The sequence below is a fragment of the Oreochromis niloticus genome, linkage group LG22 (assembly GCF_001858045.2).
Source record: "Oreochromis niloticus isolate F11D_XX linkage group LG22, O_niloticus_UMD_NMBU, whole genome shotgun sequence".
NCBI classification, from domain to species: Eukaryota; Metazoa; Chordata; class Actinopteri; order Cichliformes; family Cichlidae; genus Oreochromis; species Oreochromis niloticus.
This window is the reverse complement of record NC_031985.2, coordinates 9005468-9013074: the sequence shown is the minus strand read 5'-3', so window position 1 is coordinate 9013074 and position 7607 is coordinate 9005468.

The window sequence follows — 7607 nt, the reverse complement described above, 5'->3', positions numbered from 1 at the left end:
AAATCATAAAGATGATGCCATCAGAGTAGTTTGCTTTTTGACTGAAAGCCTGCATGCAAAACTGAAGGTGTGGTGTTTGAAAGAAGCAGTGTTTTAAACGACTGCTGAGAGATGCTTTGCTTATAAGCAGAAAGGATTATATTTTATCTCTGCTGCATTTTAGAGCTTCAGAGGGGCTTCTGTGATGTTTTTTCCACACCCATACAGTTGGCATACTCAGACGAGGCATTAAAAAAGCCTCTCAAAGATTCCCCATGCAAAACAAAATCAGTGAAGTACCTCTTAAGCTCTGTACCTATACGATAAGTTCCCTCTTTATTCATTACTCTCATCTCTTTTCTTTATAAATCTGCAACATTATGGCATTTCTTTGGATTCAGTACATGTATATTGTAAATGTAAGTGTATGTGTCTGCAGTGTTATATATTCCGAGACTAATCAGACTTACAAATAATCTTTAGACTAATGCACTTCATGTCCATTTTTGCATTAATGTTGCAAATGTAAATGTTTATTAAAATCCAAAACATTCTCATCCCACAGCATCAAAAACCACCACTCTGATTGTGTCTTCAATTTACACACATGATGTCCTTTGGTATCTCTGTTTTCACACCTGGCCAGAGATAACTTGTGGCTTTAGAAAGCTGGAGGTGTCAGACGTTAGTCAAGTCAGCCAATCAACACTGTCACTTTCACTCGCTGGTTAGGTTTAGGAAGCAAAAACCAAAAAAGTTTAAGAAAAGATCAGAGTTTAGGCTTGAACACAGTCTGAATTGAAGTATAGATGTTAGTTGCACAGTGAAAAACAATGCTTACTCACTGCTTTTTAATGTGACACAATGGGGTCTTTACAAGCAGCACACATGATGTTTTGAGAGTGAGACACATCTCATTATTGTCTGAACCTGGAGTGCTTACACGCTGATGCCAAAGGACACCTTGTTCATAATTTAGAGACACAGGTGACTTTGAAAAGCAGCAGTTTCTGACTCTTGGCGAACAAAAAAAGACTGAAAACTTTTACATTTTGAGCACTTTTCTTTAATGGATTTGATTTGAATCCAGTAGAAATGGTCCAATCTACCTGCACTACAAGTCAGAGTGACACTGCACTATCAGTGCAGGAGCAGAATCTCACAATACCAGCATTACATTCAACCCAGAGCCCAGGAGTGCTGGCTTGTTTCTGCTGTGCTCTGATGACCGAGAGAGGGAAAATGACCGTGTGAGTGAGCGCGAGAGACAGGCTGGAAAACTGCTGGAAGAGGAATATGGACTTTACAGTTTCTGCTTCTGCTTTCATCTCGACGTGACCTCTCCCTTTTGCCAGCTTCAAAACACAATGGGAGCACACTCGCTTATTACTGATTTGGATCCAGCATACACACTTACGCCTCCACTCCCTCCACCTCAGTTTCAAATAAGCAGATCAGCTGTGCGCCCTCTGCCTCGTGCCATGCATCATCGAGGCAAAGAAGGTGTCGGCGCTTATTACAGGATGGAAGGCTGACTGATTTCCTGCAACTCTTCAATTTCCAATAAATAAATAAATAAGAAGAAATAGAGAGAAAGACAGGGAGAGAGAGGGAAAATGTTGCTATGGAAACAGTTCAGACAAATGTAATTGTCTCCCTCCATCTTTGCAGGTCAAGGCAGTGGACATTTCAGCTCCATAATCTCTCCATCGCCTCTCCATCTGCCCACTGGCCTAAGAGCGCATAATAGGTTTTTTGGAGTCGTGAGCTACAAATAAGCTGAGTGATGCATAAGGTGATTTCATAACGTGTGTGCGTGTGCTCTATTACTGCCTCTTTGCATGGCAGAACAACTGTTTCTGAAGTTGTCTTAAAAACATTTCACTTCCGTTTAACAGGAAAACTTTAATTTTTATTTTCATCATCCACTTATCACAATCTTAAAGATACTCAAGGACATTTTATTAGAACTGACTCCATTAGTTGACTCAGTTTTTGCATTACATCATTTTATGTCCTTGTTAATGTCTCTTATTAGCTTCAAATATAGATGAGTTCATTATTTTCAGTTCTATTTGAAAATCAATGCAGGGTTTCTTTTGTAAAATGATGGATTATGTGAATTCAGGTTGGCGCCGTATGATGGCTCTTTACAGAGCAATAGTCAAACTCTCAAATCAGCAGGTGTTTTTGAGAAGTCAGACAGAAACTGTGGTCTTAGAAGAGCTTTATAACTGACAAACAACACAGACTAATCATGAAACAACAGACTTTAAGTGTTCCTAAAGTCGGCTTGTGCAGCAAATTGAATAAGCTTGAGGTTAACGAGTGAAGAGTCAACACCTGGAATGAGAAGAGATTACAAAAAGCTTTGTAGCCAATGAAAAATGCAAACAAATCTGAGCACCCTCTCCTGCAGCCACACCATAGAAGAGGACATAACTAATCTTTCATGTCCTTGTTACGTGGATTGTCACAACAAAACACCAGCAGGTGGGTGTGACAGCTCATTTTGCTCATAAGTATCCTGGTTTCTGATGTGTTGACTGATACGGGGAAACAACAAGCAGTTGATGTTTAAGGCTCGCCACTGTTCCACACAGTCATGTAAAATGGAAACGATGTCTCTGGCTCCAAAGCTGTAACTGCAAGCCGTTTCTCACGACTTTCTGCGCTGTGTGTGTCCTTGTGACAGTTTGCAGTGGAGTTTTGCAGCTACACTGATTGATGTGTTTGTTTACAAGCTACTGAGGTCGCTCTGCTGAGTCCATCTTTGTGTGAATTGTGAGGCTGAACTTTGGGAGTAGTCTATTGAAGTGGATCACGCAGTATATTGAAAGGTTGTTTACATATATTGATGATTTACATTTATTTCAACTCCCAAAGCAAACTGAGACTCACTGAGCTCTTTCAGTAGGAACATCAAACCGTGCAGGGCCTCCCACTGCTTTCAAAGCTGCCGCACCTCTTTGTGGCATCTGTGAATTCATTTTGTGTGACCCACCGGAGAATGATCCAATTTCTACCATCCCCCCAGAGGTGTTCTAATGGATTCTGATCTGGAGACTGACGAGGCCGTTGAACTTTGCTTTGTGACATGGCGCATCATTATGCTGAAAGCATCCTTCAGGAGATGGGACTGGAGCCATAAAGGGATGCACCTGGTCAGCAGCAATCCTCAGAATTGGCTGTGGCTTTAAAATGATGATTTATTGGTCTCAACGGGCACAAAGCATGCCAGGAAAACCTTCCCCACATCATTACACTGCCAGTCTGGACTGTTGACACGAGACAGGTTGGATCCGTGGATTAATGCTGTTGAAGCAAACATTCATCAAGCTTGGCTTTATTTCCAGACTTCCACTGTGGGTGTTTGGTGTGAGTGTAGCCACTGCAGCCCCACCCCTCTGCTCTTAGCTGACTGGATGGATAAACTTGTGACAAAACAATTCTGCAATCATGCACGATTATATCTGTGTTGCTCCTGCAGCACAACTGGCTGATTGCATAATCATGCAGGTAAGCAGGTGTACATTTGTTTCTCTGGTGTTTGATGAGGATTCATATGGAGATAGTTTACCTCAATTTCAGGAGTGGGACCACATCTTATACCCTCTGCTTGTGATTGTATATTTATGAATGCCCTTCCTGCCCTACGTACCAGTTTGTTGTCGTTTCCATGCCCCAGCTTCCCTCCTCCTTTCTCGGTTTATCGCTCCGTCTCGGTGGCACCAGGAGGATCTGCCTGACCCGGAAACCACCGTTGATCCTCAGTAAGGACTTCCCCAAACCGCAGTCTTGGGCCTACATGCTTGAGGTTGTGGTGACTGCCACTCACTGACTCTTAGAGGGATTTTATATGTTGAACTCCTCCTTAAACATGTTTCTGTAGGATACCACAAAAGGGGACATGTGGAAGGTTATGCTTTGAGGGGACATTTTTCTGCCTGCTATGGTTTGGGTTCACTTCTTCCTTCAAAGACATGTAATATGTAATGGCCAACTCTTTCCAGCTGGAAGCATTTTTTTCCTATTATGGCAATGTCTCCATATACTGGGGAGTTGGGGGGGCACACTGAATATATGGAAATGCTGTTAATCACAAAATCCTCACAAGAGGGGGGAAAAAAAACAACATTCACCACCTCGATTTAAATAAGCCTCCAATCCCATTTCCACTGGATTGGAGGTCTGGGTTCAGCAATGTTACTAAATGACCGGGTTTTTGCTTCAATGGATTTCCTTCCTTCCCTGAGTGGTTTATAGAGGATGATACATTATTTTCACGCATGGATTGGCCGCCACAGAGTCCAGAACTTAACTCCAACGAGGAGCTTTGCGATGTGCTGGAGAAGACTTTAGACAGCGGTCTGATTCGTCCACCATCAACAGAAGATCTCGGTGAAAAATTAATGCAACTCTGGACAGAAATAAAAGTTGTGATATTGCATAAAGTTGTCGAAACTATTCCACAGTGAATCCTCAAAGCTAAAGGCAGGGTGAAATATTTTTTGGAGAGTCGGTGTGGGTCATGGCATTTGCAAAATCAATGCATTACACTGTAGTTGTCAAACATAAGGCCCGGAGGCCAGAATCAGCCAGGCAAAGACTCTGAACGGGCCCACTGAAAGGTTGTGGAAAATGTAAAAGACGGCATATATTTTGAACCTTTTTAATTTCAAAGAAATTAAGTAAATTCACCAGTTTTATAACTACAGAAAAGTCCGGGCAATGAGCTATCAGGACTTTTTCTGTAATTTTACACATTTTTCACATAGAAAAACTGACACGTGTTAAAATTGCACTTTTTTTCCCCTATATTCAGATGTATTGGGGGTTAAATGTTTACTTAAATGCATTTATACAGACAGAGAGGGGAGTGTGTGCTGCATGTGGCCTGTGATGTAAAATGAGTTTGACATTCCACTATCAGGGAATATTCTTTGGGGGAAAAGGGTCCATCCAGTGGATCACTGATACAGAGTATACACGTTGACCCAACACTTCACACTGGTCTGTCCTTTACCTTATCCTTGGTCTTTAGGAGTAAATGGATCCCCAGCCTCCCCAGATTAACCAATAACCTTACAGTGGGAGGAAGCCTGAGGACCTGGAGGCTCAAATCCAGAGCTTACTTCCTGTGATGGTGCCAAACACTCTGCATCCTTGTGCTGTACATCACAAATATTTAAATACCCGTGTGTATGTTTGCCCACGTTTCACGTTCATCTCATCTGAGCCACCAACCCGGCGTCACTGTAAGCAGTAATTCTGCGAATAAATGTAACTTCATGCATGGAGAACTCAGATAAGACCCCATCCATTATAAAGCAAAGCAACAAAAAAAAATTAAAATATGTGAGATAATGGGCTTCAATTATGAGGATGTTTCTTTTGTGTGTTGAATCGCACTCCTCTATTATTGTTTCAGAGGAAACAACAACAATGAAAATAATAACCACATATTTCACATCTCTGCTTGAGATCAGAAGTTTTTCCTTTTTTCCTTCTAACAACACAAAAGACCGGAGGAAAACAAAATGTAAATTCCTAATATCAATGTTTCATCAGTCACGACTTGAGCCGGATGCATAAGAATTTATAATAAACCAAATGTGTTTCAGATCACAGCCTCTTTCTTCCCAAAAGAAAGAGGAAAGATTTCTTTGGGAACATGAAAAAAAGTCGAGCCTGTGAAGATAAAACAGACAATGCAAACATTATTTTGTGAATTTTCTTTATTTCTTCCCAGATAACTTTGATGTCAACGGCATCTCAGAGAATAATGACAAATGGTTTAACTCTGTAGAACGACAGAAAACAAATAAAGTCAAACCGTTTCCGTATTTTAATGTGATCATTAAAGTGAAGGCAGGGTAAAAGCGTAAAACGGGGCTGTGAAGCTCTCATACGAACCAGTTTGTGTAATGCAAAACAATGCTTTTGATTAAGTACATCTGCACTCGCTGCTAATGGAGCTTCACCTCGAGTCCAGTCCAGAATTAACTCAGTTTAAAGAAAAGGGGAAAAAGCCAGCGCCTGATTGTGCTGCAGTTTTAGCAGATGGCACGAAGGAAACACTGAGCACAATGAGGCGACCACAGCGGCGTAATGATCAGGAAGTCTGCCTGCTACAAACTTCATTTAATCTGCGAAAGCCTTGAAAGGCGATACGAGCGACGTGTTTATCTGCGAAGCACCGCAAATGGGAAAAATAAAGGACTGATTGTGATGTGTTTAGCATATGCAAGGCTAATTTATTAAACAGCCACTTATGCGGCTCCCTCGTGGCTTTGATGGTGTTTGCTTCCTGACCACAGAGAAGAAACCGAGGCGGGAAGTTTTATTTTCACATTAAACATGTATGAAGGCGATTGTTGTTCCACTGAAGAGACGCTAGCAAAAAAAAGAATAATGTTGGAAGTAAACACTGAATATTTAAAGAACTCATATTTTGATTGTGCTAAAATATCATCGGTGGCAAAGAGCTGAGCTCCTAATTGTACTTGATGTTATCTCCCATTCCCTTTTTATTCTGCTGGTCTAAAAAAAAAAAATGCCTCCCAAAAGGATTCCCAAATCAGTCAAATCAAGAATTCATCTTTCATTCTTTAGTTTTTCATATAAACTTCACTCAGAAACTGAATCAGAGCATTTTGCTGCGGATCTGAAAGATGTGATGAATCCGAGCTGAACTACTGAAGCCTCGGGAACAGTCAGCGCCAAGATCAGGTTTAAGCATCTCTCCTCTGGCCTGTAGCGTCAGTTATTCATCAAGATGGTTTTTGTTTGAGCTGCGCAGTATTGAAGATATCTGCCTTCCCTCAAATATACAGTTATAGAAACAGATGGCACTCGCAGCACCAAAATACACCAATGTCCCTTTACAGCTCCTTCAAATACATCTACACTGTGCTGTGAGCAGCTTCATACGGGAACTATTTTCTTTCTATAAAACTACATCCGCTGACCATGACTGTACAAAAATATGCACAACAAAAGGCTCGTCCTCGAGATAGCTCGACAGGATGTAAATATTAGAGGTATCCCCGTGTTGTGGGCTGTAATGACAGTCAGGCTCGTGACAGTGTCTGTGGATTTTTCCCCACAGTAACTGGTTTATGATTTCACGCGGAGTTCTTCGAATTGAATTTTCGCTGCAGTGAACACTGCAAGGCAAAGGCCATCTAGGTCCATTATATTAAAGAGAAGGCACACGTCTCTAAAGCTGACTTCACTGTGAGAACTTGCACAGTAACAGTCTAGATGTATAAAAGCACTGCAAGTCAAAGGAAACAGATTTTCCTAAAAATGAACCTAAAAATAAAATTTTTGCACAAAACTTGCAACAAACTTACATCAGGAAGGTTTCACTGTAAAGGCAGCATTTAGGTGCATTTACAATAAAACAGCACATCAGTCATAAATTAGAGTAAATTTTAAAATCTGAGGGGAATTGTGTCTGCTTCATTTTCACCTTTGCCTTGAGCTGCTTTCAAGGAAGAGGAGAAAGATTAAAAGTGTCTTCAGTCGACAGTTTCATTGTTGCCACATTTTGAGTCTCAATTTAAGTAATTTAACTTGAAAAAAACTGCCTCTTCTGGGTTTTTACATCACAGGTTTCGTTA